Raw genomic sequence first — 18,814 nt, forward strand, 5'->3', positions numbered from 1 at the left:
TTTTTTTTACAGGCTTATCTACATAGGAGGCTTGGATTCACAGTCAGATGAAATGTAACCTGATAGCCTGCAGTTATCCCAGTAGCTGCTTTTCAGTAAATCTTCCTGCAGATACTTTTAGCATGCCCTATATATGAGACTTCTCTAGTTCAGTGGGTTGTAGTCTTTTTTTCTCTGTTTGTAGATTCCCCATATGTTTTTGCTGCGGAGATGGACTCCTGTACTGTCAAGTTAAGCATAGTGGTGACATGTTTGGGTTTTATAGTTATCTTTTGAGGATGCCCTAGAATTAGTCCATGAACCCTGTTGTTGTCAAGTACATGCGTGTTTACAATGAATAGTGTGTTACTGCAAGGTGCTTACATAAAACTTGCACCAGATTCTATCAGAAAATGTCATTCACTTCAGAAGAGGTGATTGGAGAGGGGATCAAAATGTTATGACTAGTAAGAGACCCAAGTAAAAACCTCTTTTTTTTTAAAAAAAAGCTGAGAAAAGGAGTTGCCCCATGTTACAAGGTTATGATCCAAGCCCAAATTTACTGTGTTCTGAGCCCCTGCAGCACCCTCTGGTGATCCAAACATGTTTGTGCAGCAGTTGGGGTCCTGGCTGAGCTTCTGAATGAGCATAACCATCAGGTCTTGCTGCAGGACTGAAGAAATACTTCAGAACAAGCCTAGGCTACAACCAACCTGATGTTACTAATGGGTGCTGTTGGGTTTTGCTGCCATTTTTTTTTTTCTTTTCACCTTCTCATTTTTGTCTAAGAGGAGGTGGAAGTCATTAAAGGATCTGTAGGCTGTCCTGTTAATATTGGCTCTAGGCAAGCATAACCAGTGTGATTGCATGAGATAAAAGGATTCCAGCTTTATGGCTGGGCTGCTGAGGAGCAGATGAAGCATGGTATGGGGAAGAAGGAAGAACAAAGACAATGTGTTTATGAAAATTTTTATTCTGTGTACTGTAGCCTGTTTTATTTATGATATTAAAACATGGCTTGGAGAAATGGTGGAAGTAAATTTAAAAATAGTCTGAACAGTAACAGTAAAGTAGTGGTTTTGCAAGTAACAAAACTTACAGAACTTCCATTTCACTTATTTTTTGACTTTTCTGTCATTCCCCGATCTTTCCATGTATCCCCTCTATACAGTGCATTTCTCTTAAGTTCTTTAACTATCTTAAACGGCCTGCTAGCTGTGGCTAGTCTGCGTACAGGTGCCTGCTGGCTGCCTGAGTGATCCAACAGAACCTGCTGCCTCTCCGGTCGCTGCAGGTCAGGTGCGTTGCCCGGGGGCTGTGTGCAACCTCTGGGTCAAAAATTCGACAGCACTTTATAAAGTCTTAAAAAGAATTGATACTTTTACTGTTGCACTTGGTTGAAACTGGCCAATTAAATCAGAAGCTGTTAATGAGGGAGAATAGACTGTGATCACATAAACCTTACTTTATTGGAAAAGCAGGTTTAGTTCAGTCTTCAAGGTTTTAGTGCCATCATTGATAATGCCCTAATCTTATATCAATAAACAGTGTTATTTTCTTAAGTGTTTTTATTTAATTTTATGAAAATAAACTCTTAAAGGTAGGATGATTGAAAACTGCCTTCAGTTTCTTAATTTGCTTTGCTTTTAATGTATTTGATTTGATCTAAATGTCATATTAGGCTGTGATTCATTTGTTCAGCAGAATAAAGTTAAATCTTAAATAGATCTTCATTTTGATGATGCCTGTTTGTAAGTGTGTGGGTACCCAGAGAGTCTGGTCAGGATGCTGTTTGCAAAATTCTGCAATGGTTTGGGGATTTTGTGCAGGGAATTGACCGTGCAGCGTTTGTACTCGGGATTTGATTCTTGTGATCTGGAGTAGAAGCTCAGTGGGTTGTGATTGCAACTGCCTGTCCTCTGCTTTTCCCTTGCCAGGCTTTGGACCATAATTGTATATAGTTTTAGACAGCAGTTGGCTTCTCTTATGCATATGTTCTGGAGGAGAGGGAGCAGGAGTTTACTGGCATCCAAGGAAGTCAGAGGACCTGTTTGTCTAGAAACCATTTACATTATTCTGTTTTAACACCTTGTGTCTAATCTTCTAATCTCCCCTGCACCTCCCCCCCCCCCCCCAAAAAAAAAAAAAAAAAAAGGAACAGAAGAGTGGAGGGAATATGTTGTTTTGTTCTTAAGAGGTACTAATAAATTTTGTTAAAGTCCCTCTCCCCACCCCCCATGTGATACTCATATCTCTGTTTTATTGAGGACTTTCTGGATCCTGTTTTTTTTTAAAACATGGTATTTATAAGGTTGAATTGTTCAGTAATAAAACCTACCACCATATTCCTGAAGATACAGGCTGTCTAGTTCTCAAAAGAGGTTTCAACCTGCTTTTCCATCGTGCCTTCCTTTAATGAAATGTTAATGAGGAGATGATCTGATAAACTTCTTGAAAACTTCCTGTGCAACAAACTCACTTATAATCTGAGGATTTTTCTTCTGATCTATTTCTTTTAAGGCATCTATGTTTGTTTCTGTAGCTGTCTGTCTTGCATGCATGTAGGTAATGCCTACAAGCAAGCCACAAAGATGTTGGTGTGGTGTTCTTCTAAAGGCTTGAATGACTAATTTTCTGAAGGTGTGAGGAACAACAGCCCTTCATGTGAAGTTTCTTTTGTGCTTGTTACAACTGTTAGAAGCAGGAGAAAGTACGTACAGACTAAAATGCAGAGTTGCACTCTGACGAGGAATCCTCCAGGCTTCTTATCTTGAATAGTTGAGATCACAACTCTTGCTTCTGTCTTATCTGTATTTCACTGCTTTTAATTCTTCATGGTCTCTTCTGCTTAATCTTAATGGCTTATAAGATTCATCACTGGCATAATTAGCTTATCTTAAAATAGTCTGATCCGCTAGCAATATTGGAACAGTAAAGGGAAAGCCAGCCCAGCAATCGTTGGATTTCGTGTGGTGCACCCACAGAGATGTGTCAGTGTTTGGGCCACGGGGGGGGAAGGAAGGAGTAGGTGAGAATTTTTCGAAGATATAACTGGATCTTGAATATGAATGCTTCAGTCCACCTGTGTTAGGATTTACAGGTATTCCTTCAGGAGTTTGACAGCAGCCAATTAATGTAACTAGAAAGCTGCCTTTTTTTTTTTTAAACCAAGATAAAAGTAGAATGAAGATACAAAATTAGTCCCACCTGTGTTCCTTTGCTTAGGTTGTTTTTTTATGTTGGTAGCATGAGTGTGTCTGGCTTGATTTATCAACTTTAATGCTTGAGAGAGAGTGAGCCCATCTCACCTCAAACTGCTCCTTGTTTCAAACTTACAAGTGTTTCTGACCTTTAAGCTTTGAAGTGTCCTACCATTAATGTATCTACTTACTTGAGACTGTGTATCTGGGTTTGACTACTTTCTATAATTGTCTTGTATTCCTTTTCCATTTCTGTCTCCTTAGACAGAAACACAAATTTGGGCAAGGAAACAATTGTGTATATTAATGACAAAGATTGTTGTAGATGTGTTAATTCTGAAGGGTAAGCTCTGCATTTAAATTGCATATTTTTGGAAGAGCTTGTGCTGAGGTTGTTATTGTAGTTGCTACAATATTCAAGGACTTAGAATACTTGTTGTTTCTTGTTACTATGCAGGAGAAGGAACTTAATATACAATACATTCAGGATGCTGCTTGTGATGTGATTTATTCCATAGTTTCTGGAAGACATCTTTTTGTTTTCATTTCTGTAGAAAAGTACCTCTTTTTCTGAAGTTCAGAAAAAGCAAAATTATGTGCCAACTTGCCACGGTTTTTGTTGATTAAAAATGGATTTCAGCATTTAGTGCGATATACTAGCCATTTGGTCAAATGTTCAGATCCTTAGTAGCTGATGCTGGGCATAAAAATACTGGCTGCTCTTGACTAAGCAGGGAATGTAGTTCTGTTATTTCAACATGCAAAATACTTTTTAGGGAAAGTTTGTTCTGTTTTTGGACTGATAACTCTGTTCATTCTGGAGTCTAAAAAAACTTCTATATTGACATTTTTAGGTCCTGATTTTTGATCCCTCATACCCCGCAAAAAAAACCAAAAAAAAACAAAAAAACAAAAAAACAAAACAAAACAAAAACCAAAAAACCCCCACCAAAACAACTTATAAGAGATGCTTTTATTATGTAGTGTTTGAGTTTGCAGACCATCATTGCAAGACTAACTTGGACTCTGTAAGATGTAGTTAAAAACATTTTCTTCTGATAATGTTTGAGTTCTACTTCCAGGTGGATTTTATATACTACCGCCACACAGGAATTGAGAAAAGTAGTTTTAACTGTATGTTAATGTCTTGCGTATGCTGCAAGATTTCTTGAGCTTTTCCTGTAACTGGCAGTAACTTGGCAAGTCGTATGTGTAGGTTAATGTTTAAACTAACTCTAGTTTTATTTTGCTGGTATTGCTGGTGCTCTTACGTATACAGATAGAGTTGCAATATGACTGAAGATTGGGAGGTGGAACTTGCTTCTCTTCCTGTTAGAGCTATGCATCCCAAAAGCTTGGTATAGGTATCATTTTAGTATGGTTCAGTTTGTTACAACAAAATTATTCTGGTGAATCTTCTAGCCCAGATTAGATGAAATCAGCTTTCAACTGAATTTGGTATGTTTCTTGTAACGCTTGGGTTTTTGTGTTGTGTGTGGTTTGGTTTGTTTTTTTTCTTGTTTCTCCCACATTCATTAACTGTGCTTACAAGGAGTTTGCAGTGAATTAGTTTCCATGTTCCAGCTAAATCCTTGGCTGTAGTGATGGTGTAAGTGGTGGAGATCTTATTCTGGTATTCTTTCTACCGTGTTTCCGTGTGTCTGTTAGACCTATTTAGATGTAAATGCTGTAAGCTGACGACATTGCCTGTGTGCTTATTCCCCGTTATACTGTTAATGTTTATGTCTTAGAAGTATTAGTAGAGAGATTATTAGGAGAGGAAGTCTAGCACAGAAAACCTTGCTGTAGAATACTTGAAATAGTGGTGGATTCTAATGGGGTTCCCATGGTAGTGAATGTGTTTTCTTTAATACACATTAGTCAGATCTTGCTATTGTCTTCTTAATAATACAGCCTGGTGGCTGTATTATGGTCAATACACAAGTTGCCTTAGCAAAACTTTCTAAAACACTATAAAAAAAATACATAATACCATGTTTGGCAAAAAATTCTAAAGGGTTCTAATGGTTCCTGAGTGTGTAGGGAACTGTCTTTTTCTTTTTGGCATTCACATAAGCTTTTTAATCCAAGTCTTTGTCTCTTTCCCCTCTGCTGTATTCCTGCATTGAATTAAATTATTTAACTTTTATTTTAGCAATAGGAGACAATTTGAGCATAATTAAAGTAATGTATCTGTCTAAGTGAGTGATACCTAATCTAATTATCATTGTTTAGAGAACACATCTGCAATCATTTATTGTGAAACTATACATTTCTGTTTGAGAGCCACAATAAATATTGAAGTCTCACTGTTCAATCTAACAAATGTAGCTCTAGATCTGCACTTTCATTGCCACTCTTAATTTCCGGCATGTACCAGGGGGTTAAGATGCTGTTCTGGAATTCCAGGGCTTTGGTGAAGGTGAAGGGAGCTCTGGCTGTAGTTTAGTGGTAGAAAAGGGCATACGCCGTTTGCCCGCCCAACCCAGTCGGCGTGTGGCCAGCCCTTCTCTCCTGCTTTGTCTGCTGTGCCTGTTACAGGAGGTTTCAGCCCTCTTACTGCCCAGGGTTCGTACTCTGCCCGTGGGAAGATGTGTTGGATCCAGAGATGCTCAGAGTCATTTGGATAATGAGGGAAGATAATGTCTGTATTGTTTTCATAATTTTTCTTGAAAAGGTGTTTCTGGGTTGAAGTGCTATTTTGCCAGTCTCGGGCAATTAGTGTAAGAAATCTCCTAAACCCAGAACGTTCTCCCAGACCTTAGACCTGTGCAGTGTGCCTAGACACGTTAGAAGCTTATAGGCCTTACTTGCATTTCTTATACAGCAACTTCCTTGGCCTATCTTAATGCTCACACTTGAAAGACTTGCTGAGGTACCACACTAAACAACATATGATGGGGAAAAATATTACTAATTAGATCTGGCTTCCAGATTAGAGACCAAGTTCAGGAAAATAGTCTGTTAGTCTGTTTAGCTAGAATTCCTCAGATCCCGTCTTAGATCAAAGGTAAAGCTATATTGTGACAGATGTGTGTAGATAGATGTACGCAGGCTACCTTGAAACTAGTTTAATGTAGCTGTGTAAGTCAATGGCATGTTAGGATACCCACGCAGAGAAAGCATTTGTATTTTTATCCCTACCACTTGAAAATCCACGGTGTCACAAAATGCTCTTTAATTGTAGTACCTAAATGGGGTAAACCTGTTTCTTAACAGAGAACACGTCTTAAGAGTCATATTTGTCATCTATTAAGTCTTTGAGAAACTGAGTTACTATGTTCAGTTATGACTATTCACTAGCAAGATGTGTATGGCAATGCACCTGCATTTTGAGGTGGGTATGGGTATGTCTTATCACGTGGTCTCGTGTGGTTTGTAGCTGTGAATTCCTGTTTCAGCTTTTCTTCATATCTTTAGCAGAAGAGTACTGAAACTGTTTGATATGTTCCAGTAAAACAAATGGCAGTCAGCACCCACCAACTTTTATTCTTTTTCCATTTGTTTCTTTATTAAATGTGGTTTGGTCATTTTTTTATGTATTGTGGGAACATATTGAGATTCTTTGATTTAGCAAGCCTTACTGCATGAAATGCCTTCAAAAGTTGGCTTGAAATTCTTCATAATTGTGTGACAAATTTAAATCACTCATCCTTAAAAAAATATCTTATTTTTGTTTACATATTTCACTTAGATGATTAGATTACAATGAAGTTTGTGGCTTTCAGTAAAACTTGTAGTTCCAAAATTTGTCTGTGGTCTAGATTGATGCCTCCCTTCTAAGAAGAAAGTTTTGGCTCAGATGGCCTTTAACAAATCAGGAAAACTAGGGAGGTAAAAAATTTTGTTTCATTTTGATCTGTGTGTATGACAGGCTTCTGAACTGTCCAGCATACAGGTCTCGTGGTGTTGATAATGGTTCGATGATGACGGTGGTGGTTTCTACTCTGTTGTAATTTTACCTCACCAAATGGATGCCTGACTCTTGAGAAGCCTTAGCTTTAACTAAGGGCTTTATCCTGCCAAATATAACTTCCATCAGCTCTCGCTATTTACAAATATGGAAGATAAAAAATTAGAAATAATTTTTTAGTGAGAGTGCTGCAGTTTTGCATTTGTTTTCAGTTCTGCATTTGATATCTGTAGGCTAAATTAAAAGTTTAAATTGTGATCTGGAGGACTTCTGTGCCTCAAAGGTTGTCTGCTAATCCATTTCTTTAGCTGCAAATGTTACTTTTATTGGCAAACCTTGCCTTGTTTTGAGTGTTTTGCTGTTGAAGGAAATTTAAGATTAGTGCCTTGCCTTTGAAGTTGGTTGATTGCTTTCTGACGCTGGTGCAAATGCCCTAATCCTCATCTCCCTGCCTAGGTGCAATTTAACAATCTCTTGTCCTGTTCTTTGTCAGTGTGACAGGGCAGAACAGTATTTTGAAGAGGAGGTATGGCATGCCATGTGACTTGGCTAAAATGAAGTGATGTAAACAATTGAAGCTATGTTGCATATGATTTTTGGTGTGAGGATCTGGAAAAGTGAGTATGTCAGACTTCAGCTGTTTGGTGTTTTTTTTTTTTTTTTTTGAGACAGAGAGCTGCAAGTAAACCAGAAGTATTTCCACTGTGCCCCTCCCTGCGTGCCCCTCCACCCTGCTTATGTCTTTTTCTGCTATTTTTTGGAGCTTTCATTCATGTCACTTCCCAGTGGTTAGATGATGAGTTTTCTGCCACATTTATCTGTTAAAGTGCTAGTGTGTTTCTCCTGAGGAAGAAAGAGAAAGTCTTGTGCATTCTACTCTCAGTAAGTATCTCGGTTTTACTTGTCTTAATATCATCCCTTCCATTTTTGGTTTGTCTTCTAAAGCTCTCATGAATTAAGTTCCAGATCAGTCAGCTGGGTATGTCACATGAACAGTTTTTTTTCCTTTTTTTTCCACATAGATGTCCCAAAACTGACCAATTATGAACCAACACTTTTGGAGAAACAAAGCAATTACTATCTGATCTTAAAAACAGAGCATCTGCATAGTTTTACATTATGCAAGCTATGCTTTTATTGATAATCATGTTAGGTAGGTTTTGATTTCTGTTGTTGTTGGGTTTTTGTTTGCTTCTGAAATAAAAGTAATCTGTAATGCATCAAACAGTTGCAGCCAATTTAATTCCAAGTCCTCCACCAACATCGGCCTTTTTTTAAATGCTTTGTATAATATTGAGCATTTATTGCTCTTAGTGAAAGCATGTTTCATATGATCTGTAAGACTAACTTTTCTCTGTGGGACCTTAATATTATTTGCTTGCAGTACTTTAGTTTTTACTATATTGGTGAAATTTGGAAGCTACATTTTTAATGGTTCAGTCAGAAAGATGTTAACTAGAAGGATGAAAAATGTTTTTTTGTAGACAAGTTGTATTTGTTGATCCCATTTCCTAGTATTGTCTTCATATTGAAGTTTACTGGTTCAGTTATTTCATTACTTTTCTGTGGTTTTTATCTTGTTTTTAGTTCTGTGTTTTTTTTAATTTGCAAAAGGAATCCAGTATAAGACTGCTCGTAATGTGTTAACTGTTGTATACTTCCAATGTGCTGGTACTCTTTTGTGTTGTTCCTCAATGCTGTGACTTTGCTAAGAGCAGGTCAGAATAGTATGTAACTCTTAAGTCATCAAGATGGAAAAAAATTTTCCAAAAAGATGTAATGAAAAAATGGGTTCAAGTCTGAGGCAGATAAGGAAGTGAAAGCTTAAATATTTCAGCAGTAGCAAGTCAAATGCAAAGTTTAGCAGAAGTAAACAATTGGAACATTATAATTCAGCTAGGCTCACATTTTTGACAGTTATGCAGAGGTGAAGCATGGTTCTTGAGGAGTGTGGTTTTTTTTTTCCCCCCCTTCCTTGCAGCGACAGCTTCTGTGCTCCCATGGGTTGGGGGGTGGGGGATTCTTACCAGCAGCTGCATAGAAACCTGTAAGTGCAGAGATGGCCCAGATTTTATGTTGAAGCTATCAGGCAGAGTACTGCTGTGTATTAGCACTTAGTCAATATGATGCTGTTTGATCAGATAAAGTATGTGAATCATGTGCTTATGCGTGACACTATATGTACATATATTCTGCATGTAGCTAATATGTCTTTCTCTGGTTCGTGAAAAACATCTCTCCTATATTAGAGATGATTTGGTGCCTCCAACGTGGTCCCCTAGTGCCAAAGTTCTAATGTCAAAATGAAACCTGGTCGATGTATCAGGACCATACTGTAGACTTCAGACAGTTTGGTGCTTAACCTTTGAGTGACTAAAATTGCAAGTTTTATAATACACTACTTCTGTAAAAAGGTTATATTCTGTATCTTTCTGTCAGTGTATTATTTGATAAATGCTAGTGTTCTCTGCAGACTAATTAAGAAATGACTCTGAATAATGAGCTAGTTTAAAGTATCATCTACTCAGAATCCAATCATTTATTACAGCGTACCTGTCACCTTTGCCTCTCTTTGTTCTCTTGATATGCCCATAGCATATCTTTCTCATGGATAACTCAGTTACCCGTTGATAATTCTGTCTGGTTTCCAGGTGTGTCCCATTTAGTGGAAAGGGAGGACCAGTGATGTATGAGCAATCTCGTGAAGTTTCCACTTAAGAGGAACAGTGTCAGGATGTGCTTATAGTATACAGCAAACCTGCAATTGCAGCTTAAGCAGGTACATGAGATAACTTTAAACTAGCCACTCTGGATACGGTTTCACTAGAGTAGCCACAGCCTGAGATTTTTATGTGAGCTGGTTGCCTAAATATTTACCAAAGGTCTGTATGATTCCCCTTGCCTTCAGCTTCAGTGCTGAAGCTTACTGTGATTACACTCTTACTGATAAGTATTTGAGTTTGAGTTAGGCTTTCCTCTATGCTTATGAAAAGAAAAGGATAAATGTGAATTCTTCCAGTAGAATACAGATACTTTTCTAATCTCCCTTGACCTCTGTGATCAAGTCTATTCCCCTTTTATTTTAGCATTCTGCAAGGCAGCAGTCTGAAGCCATGAAACATGTTATCTGAAATGTCCCCCTGTGTTAGTCTATAGGCAGTTTTTAGAAGAGATTGCCTTCCTTTCCCCATTAGGCTGGCATCATCTGTAGTGGTATCCTCTTTTGTAGTATGACATAGGAAAGCATTGTGACAGAGTTTGATAAAATATTTCTAGTGTGCGCTCCATTAATTTTGACAACTCAGATTTGTTTGTACTTTTTATATGCCAGTGTGCGTATTTCTAGATATGTCAATATATGTAGAGACAATGTGTGGGTTTTTTTTATATGTCAGTATCTTTTATAGAAACATCTGCTATGAAATTGTTAGAACAGTATGCAATGATACTTATTTAAAATGTGTTATAGTAGTTACTGTGTACCCAGTTGGTTTAATAAACCAGTAAAACATTTCAAATATAGTTGAATATCCTATCTAGTTAATAATATGTACTGTTTTGGACTTCATCAGTCTTGCATGTCACATATTGTAATCTTGTGACCTTTTCCTTAAATTTTCATTGGTAAGACAAACCACTTAGCTTCAGAGTTTTGAATCTTAAAAATTCATAATATAGATACCATAAATGCAAGGCTTACATGTGTGTTTTAAAATAGTAAATGGGTTAAAGTAGCACTGGCATACTTAGTACTCTGTTGGCATAGTTTTTCCCTTCAGATGGTTGTTTGGAATGTGAGGCCTCTTCCTATATTTGCTGTAGCAGAGCTAAACTCTAATGTCACTTACAGGAGAAATTTAATACAAGCAGCTTGTACAGAGCTGACCTGCTGCCATGATAGCATGTAATATATTTAGCATGCATGTGTCTAGTAACCATGTGATCTTATGCAAGTGAATAAAACAGTGAAACTCTCAAAAGCTGTAATTTCTCTGAATGTTTTCAGAGTTCGGTTAATTAAATAACATGTTACCAAACTATTTGAAGAGGCTCAGTTTGTAACTGAGATGTAAGCAACTGCAGAATTTGGAATGCTGCAGCATTGTGTTTGCGGATCAGTGTAAGAGAGGACTGAGAATTCAAAAGTAGTTGGATTTTTTTAATCCACCATAATTTCTGGAGTATTTTGTTTGTTTTTTAGGCTTACGTGATTCATTTTTCTGCTGCCATGACAAGTAAAGATTAATTTTTAAATGAAATCTGAAAATAGCAATCTGATCCTCAGGTACTAAATCTTTAAGAAAAGCTGCAAATGTAGATTTTGGCGATGCTGTGATATTGTCAGAATTTCTTGGTCTCATCTGTGCTCGAAAGCTAACGTGTCAGTTACGTGCCTTCTCCAGATTTAACAGGTCACCATTTGGGAGACGATATGCAGGGAAGAGCGGCACACCTGAGGCCACTATCAAGACAATGTTACGAGGTGTATAATCTCTTTAATGGAATATAATCTCTCTTACGTAAAATCCTGTTAAAGTTTAATGCCATTTTCCCTGTCAGTTTGGTGCTGAAAGTGTGATGTTGATGTTGGTTTACTGTTTAAGGTTTTTTGACTTCTTATGCTGAGCAGAAGGAGTGAGATGGCTTGCTCATCGTCTCCTGTTTGTTGCATGATACCATGTAGCTTGTGGTAGCAGGAGTTGTCTTGCACTGCAGCTATGAACCCAGATGAATAAAAACGTCCTAGGTTGGATCTAAGCACCAGAGTGCAACTTTTAACACTGAATATGGGACAACGTATTTCTAAAACCCATTGCGAAGGGATTTACTTAGTCTCAGACTTGCATGATTGCATTCCTTAAGCTTGAAGATTCAAATGGGTTCTGAATGCTTTGGGAGTTCCTTTCTTCAGGTCCAGTGGTCACACGTCATGCCAGTGAGGCTTGGCTAAAAGCTTGGGAACAAAGGGTTCCATCTCCCCCGGCTGTGATTTGGCTTGTACATCTTCCAGCTGGTAACTTTTTCCACTTCTTCCTGTTGAGAAGACTATGTAGGCACTTTCTTCCAGATAATGGGTTGTTGGATTTTGTTTTTTGAGAGTATTTCTCTAGACACACTATCATTATGGACTAGTAAGCTCCTTCAAAGATTGAAGACATTTTCTATCAAATTATCTAGTTTTGGTAGGTACTGCATTTGCAGAAAAATTACGGGGAAGCCCAGTGGATTTTTTTTCTGAGTACTTTAAGGACACACATAGTAAAGCAGCATTAAATTGTCTTAAACATAGTAGAGAACCAAGATTATTCCACAAAGCATAACGACATTGTGTGCTCGGAGTTATATACCTTAGCATACATACTGTTTCCTAGCCCTGCAGAATATAATTGTGTTGGAAGCTGTGGTTGTCTTTTTAAGCGTTTCAAAATATCAATAATGCTCTTGCCCAAGCTCCTGAATTAATAGCATATGAAAACAACAAGGTCCCTTTAGAGTTCGCATTTTGTTTTTCCATTGCAGCCTGCATCTGAGACACTGCAGAACCACCAGTGAAAACTCGGATATCTTAGCAAAAGCTGCCACTTGTTTGTAGTGGGTTTGTCAGTGCTATTGACAAATACTTATTAATTTCAGTTTCATGATTTAGCTTGCTTTTTCTCATGGCTCTTCTAAATAAATTTTCATTACAAGAACAGTGTCTTGTGCTTAATTGATTTTGCTTTCAGAAGGCCAAAGAATGCTGTGTGCATCCTTGAAAGACCTTCCGTTAAGGTGAAATCCTTACAAGTGAATGAGAACCAGCTTCTTTTTAATGTCTGAGTCTACTAAATTTAAAAAGCCATGTCTCTGTCTTTTGGTCTATGCTTCATGGCATCAAATGGGATAAAATACCACAGATAAAACTCCCTACAGATTAACTTATTGTTAACTTTTTCTGCTGCTGTCCTCCATCACACTTTTCCCTCTGCTTTTGGGGACTTCCCCTTCTCTCTAATGCCTTTCTTCCAACTGTATGGGGTGAGCATCTTCACTGAAGTGAACTTGGACTCATTCCAAAAAAGAACAAGCAGTGGCTTGAGAGCTATCTCACCCTCCATATGGGAAGACTATAGGGAATACTACCATTCTGTTCAGGAATATTTTGGCTTCAGTTTTGAGTCTGAGGATTCGGCAGATAAACTAAGTAGTACTTTTCCATGCCCAAGCTGACATCTTGCAAATAATACAGATAGACTGACTTGACAGCATTAAAACATAAGAGCAGAAATCTTAGTTTACTCTGTTTAAACCAAAGCTCAGTGCATTGCTGCTTTCTAGATCCGTACTCCTCGGCAATAGACCTGGCTCATGTATGCTTATCTATTACTGAACTGTGCATTTACGGTAGTCTTAAGATTTTATGTGGTGCTTCTTCTGATGGGGAGTACTAAAGGGTTTGCTTTTTTTTGAGTAAGTGATGCGTAGAAAGGGGAGTTCCTGCCATCTACAAAGGCTTGCTAATGTTGTTAATCAGATATTACCATCAAAATTAAATATATTCAGTGGTAGACAAAGAGAAAGGAAAAATCTCCAAGAAGCTAGAAGGAAGAATCCCTGCAAGTATTGGTTTACGTAACATGTTAAGAGTAGTGCCTGCTGGAAGTACAGGGTAAGCTTGTTTTGATTCAGATCTTCCTTTTGAAAGCAGGCAAATGTTTATGGCGTGGAGGATGTCTCCACCCCTCCCCTCAGTGAAGCTGTGTGCTGGAGAAAATGATGACACTGTATGTTGGTGAATTCTTACAAATCTGAACATAGACCATAATCATAGGTGTGTCTGTGCAGGGGTAAAAATCTATTAGCTTCAGATGAAATCATAAGCTGAAGTTTTGAGAACTAGTCCAACTCAGTGGTCACCGTTTTGGGTTATACTAAGAAGTCTTTGTTTCAAATCTCGGTTTAAAAATCTGTTTAGCTTGGCAGCAGGGTGAAATCTGCTAAAAAGCAACTATCAATCTGCAGTTTGTCTGAACTGCAGCATGAATTGCTGGAAAGATACCTTTCTTCTAGTGGGAAGACAGATAGAAATTGGTAGTCTTTTTTTGCTTTGCTTTTAATTTTCTTTCCTTTAAGCGAGTCTGAGTGCATTTCCTTACAGCTTCTGTATTCCTGCCTCAAAGTAGAGGATATGAGATGAGAACTGAGAGAAAAGTAGAACTCTGTCACCAATACAATTTCTTAATTAAAATCCACTTTACTAATTCTTTCTTCCATTTCTTTCTTCCGTTTCTCATTCCAGGGGTATCTCGTATTTTGGCATACAGCTTTTCCCTGTGTTTGCTGTAAGTTGACTGTTTAGTTTTTGTTAAGCAATGTGTAGGCTCATGTAAAATTTGCAAAGCATCCGTTAGGGGAGAGGGAGCTGGGCTATGCAAGAGCATGAAAGGGTGGAAGTGGATGCTGGGAGTTTCTTGCATTTTGATTTTTAGCCAGAGTTTAGAGCTTTGTTACTATGTATCTGTATGTTGCAATGAGATTTAATAGGTAATTGAAGTTTTCAGGGTGGTGTATGAAAGTAGGTATGTTCAAAGGTACCTCAGTCTTATTGAGGGGAAAATACGCTTTTAATACAGGCAAAAGCAGCAGTAATACAGATGAACGTATTAGGCCCTAGTTACGCTGTCCCTTCTAGGCTCTGTCTTTGCTGATGCAGGTGAAATTGGAGACTACGAGCACTGGTATCTCTGCTGTTTGCCAGCTAGCTGTCAATATTTATTGCTTCAGCTGCTGCAAGGCTTCCAGTCAGCATGTAAAAGAAAGATGGTTTCAATGTCCTGAAGGCCTCGAGTACTCAACAATAACTTTTTTTAAGAGGGGTTAAGATTTCTTGCAGGTGCAAGAATGCTTCTAAGCAGGTTCTTGAAAGTTGTGCATAAACTGCATGCCAGTTCACCGTGATTCCCTTTTTTGTTCATATTGAACTCCATATAATCATGTTCACAGATTATTTACTTAGCATGAATAAAATGAGATGCTGTAAAATAATCAAGGTAGCATCTGATTCTAGTAACAGAATCCACTTCCATGAATACATTTAATATATGAGGGGTTTTTTGGGGTTTTTTTGGCTTTTTTTTTTTTTTTTGCTTGGGGAAATAAGTATATAGGGTTTTGCATGAAGACAAAATGCTTTATTGTCATACGAGAAAGGAATGGAGAAGATTGCAGATTCTTCCTTGTGTACTCTAATGATACTGCTAGAATAAAAAAAATTCATTTCTATGTCTAAGTAAGTCTATCACTTCACATGCAGGAATTTAACACTAGCTTTAACGACTCATTTCTCCAAGCTCAAAATTGACTGAGGTGTCTGAACTTGCACATTGCACACTTTCATCTACCAGGGCTACAGGCAGTATCAAAGTCTTATAGTGGGATGCAACTGCTCTTACCAAAATAAGATACTGCTGTTAACATTAAGTGCAGCAATTAGAACTAATACCTTCAAGGAGAAGTCATTCACGTCTGACTGCTGCATATTTGCTTTGCAACTGAAATACGGTTCCTAGGTCTCGTAGCTAGGTTTTTGTCAGAGAAGAACAAGAAGACAGCGTGGATGGAAGGGATCCAGCAGTGTGTGTGAAATGGGCACTGTTTTGTGTAATTTTCCTAGCAGGTTTAAATCATTGATGCAATAATTAAATGCTGAGATGTCCACCTTGACCGTCTAATAGCTCAAGAGACTGAGGCCGATCATGCAGTCTTCCCTTCTGAAGTGGTTTCAGGGCTGCTTCTTGGCATTTCTGGCAGATTCTTTGATAGTGAAGATAATTATTTTTTCCTTTTCCAAGATCAAGATAGTAAGCTGTGTGTGACTGTGTTTTTGTGGGGGGGGGTTTGTGTGTGGGTTTTTTTTTTTTTTTTAAAGTATAATTGCAGGTCTGGATGGCCAGCTATATTTATAGTCCCTGATTCCTGACCGATCCTGGTTGTTATCAGGTCTAGGCAGTCATTGCATCAGATAATACTTGGCTGACTAAGTAGTAAAGACAGAGATGTCTGCCTTACAGTTTCAAAAAGCTTGCATTTGCGTCTAATGTTTCACGTTAAAGTTAAATGAATATACTTGTTTGAATAGAAGAGGTTTTTGATAAGGGAAGTCTACAATAATCTGAGCCTGACTGGGCTTCTGCTTCAGATTCCTGGCTACTTAATGTAATTGAAAATAGGCCAGCTGCCTTTGAAATATGTTAAGATACAGCTTTTGCAATATCTTGCTTTTCTCAATATTCCTTGCTCTTGTTTAACTCTTCAGTGATGCAGTAGTTTATTCATGTAGTAGTTTACCAGAAGGGCTTTGTATATATTTACGTATGGATCATTTAATTGATTCTTGCTTGGGACCTTAAGTAAATTTTTCTGGGCCTTCACTTAAACTTCTGCCAGCTGTATCTTCTCATTCAGACCTTTTTAGTGGCTGCATTTATGTAAGATGTTTGTCAGGGTTTGTTGACAGGAAGAGAAATTGAGATATTTTCAAAGTTTTGAGGATTTCTGTTTTTAATACAATAATGGGAACAAACGGGTCAGACAGCTCTCTTTTGTTTATAGTCATTGAGTATTTCATTCCAGAAGCTGTTGAAACAGATATTTTAATACGTCTTGCTATCCACCACTTGAATCATGTCTCTTTGCTGTGAAGCAGTAATGTTAGTTAGGGTCAAATGACTTAAGTTTTCTGTTTGCAGCAATCTGCAAGAAAGGTGAAATAATTAGATTTTATAATTTGCTCTGCCTTGCAGGTATAGCAAGTAACGGAGTTACGGTAGCATCATGAATTTCTACTTATCAACTAAACCATGTTAACTGATAGTATGCTGGTTTGTTGCCATTGCTAAGGAAAAAAAATAGTTTCAAAGTTAGTTTTAGAATTAGGTTTCTATTCAGAGAACAGTTTATGTTCAGAGAGCAGTTCTTATCTGAAGATTCAGTATACTATAATCAGTGTAGTTTAGGTAACACTTTTGCAAGTGAATCACAGTGGCTAGGTTAATGTTAATGACATACAAATGCCCAGAGTACCAGACATTGCCTGCCAATAAAGGAAAATATTTATATGCAAGAGCAGAAAATATTCTGGATAATATTCTTGCTTCTTTTTCTTAGTAGAAACTAGTAGAGTTTACAACAGTATGTTTAGGTGTTGACGTATGTATTTTAATGTAGTTAACTTTTGTTTTCAATGGCCTGCCCTGTACTTGATTTGGACAGTCTTGGCTTCTGATTGCTTTTAAGGATATAGACATCCAAATGGAGGGCAGTAACGCCAGCCTTGGGGGGGTGGGGGAAAGGGGAGAGAGAAAGAGGGTTATGAAGTACTTGAATCAATAAAATGTTTTAGATCATAAGGAATTTCATTCTAGGCTGCTTTTAGAAGTGGCTGCTGAAATTAGAGAGTTTGTGGGAATCGGACCGTTTCTTGACCGTGGATGCCTAGCACCATCTTTCTGAGTTCATTGTTGTTGCCTATATTCTCCCCGTATTTAATCTTCTTGCAATATGTCACTCCTGAGATGTAGCTGAGTGGATTCATCTCACTTGTACATTTTATTATTTGCCACCTGTCTGCCTCAGATTCTGAAACCTTTAGATTATAAAGAAACAGTCTCCATGCATGTTTGGAAAGGACCTGTCCTATGATCTGCTGTAGCCACCCCCACCAGTAATGGTGTTTTATTTTACTTCAATATAAAATGACTATTTGCTTAAAAGAATTCAGGGAAGGGAATAATTCACTGAAATTTGGTTTTAATCTCTCTCAAGTGCATTGTAACTTTTTTGTTTATTTAGAAGTTTGAACTGGTGGTGTATCTGAATTTTAAAAGAAGAGATTGAATTTTGAACAAAGGCTATGGCAGCCACAGAAGAAGAATCTTACCGCTAATCTTTGTTAGAAACACGTAGGCGTCTTTATGGTTTACTGAATGTCTTACTGAGGCATGCAGGCTGTTTGAAGCATTATGTTGTCGTGTCTGTCTGGTTTATAATTGTTGCACTTCAACAGTATGACTGCATGCTGTCATTTAATCAGACATCAAATAAATTATCAAGAAAGCTTTCTGGATAATTGTTCAGTGATTTAAATCTTCTTATAGATTCTTTGATGTGTGATATCTATTCTATTTGTTCTTGGTTTTCCTGTTCTGTTCCCATTAAAAGGCGGGGGTGCCTGTATCATGTGGAATCCTCTGGAAGACTGGAAATGTGTATTTGGTAAGAAAGAGTATGCTCCGGAGAGAAACAGTTGTGGCGACTACCTGTCATAGCAGGTGGGAAAAAAAAAAAGGGGGTGGGGGGGTCAGGCAAGAAGCTTGGAGCCTGCAGCTCGTGCAGAGCATGAAGAAAAGCTGATCTATAGGATCAGGAAGAAGCAGAGAGTTAAGAATGAGTTACACCTTGGGAAGAAGTTTCCTAAGTACAAAATGGGAGCATATGGTGCTCTGTGTCACAAAACTGCTGTTGACTGAAGCCAAACTTGGAAACGAAGGCCCATCTTGCAAGGGCACAATGTGCAAGGAAGAATCTTGTTTATCATCCTCCTGTATTTCCATTCTCTCATCTGCTCACATTTGTCCCTTGCTAAGAACTTTAATAAAATCTGGCATTTTTTAGTTTGAAGTCTGGTTTGAGGAAGCTCTCTGTAGGAGAAGGTATTAAGCAGAGCCATGTGAAAGCTACGGTT

At 37.9% G+C, this 18,814-nt stretch overlaps 1 protein-coding gene across 7 annotated transcripts in view; it reads left to right on the plus strand.

Annotated features, from left to right (window-relative positions):
* The window catches only part of MEF2A (myocyte enhancer factor 2A), a 99,075-nt gene that overhangs the window by 15,931 nt on the left and 64,330 nt on the right, over positions 1-18,814 (plus strand). Inside the window, exon 1 of one of the 7 annotated variants that reach the window (XM_082321153.1) lies at positions 7,959-7,974. The exons of the other annotated variants lie outside the window; for them this stretch is intronic. The gene's annotated coding sequence lies outside the window, so the exon portion shown is untranslated. Of the gene's footprint in view, positions 1-7,958; positions 7,975-18,814 lie in introns of those variants that run through there. 7 annotated transcript variants of the gene reach the window in all.

The sequence above is a fragment of the Platalea leucorodia genome (assembly GCF_965183815.1).
Source record: "Platalea leucorodia genome assembly, chromosome: 9".
Taxonomy (NCBI): Eukaryota; Metazoa; Chordata; class Aves; order Pelecaniformes; family Threskiornithidae; genus Platalea; species Platalea leucorodia.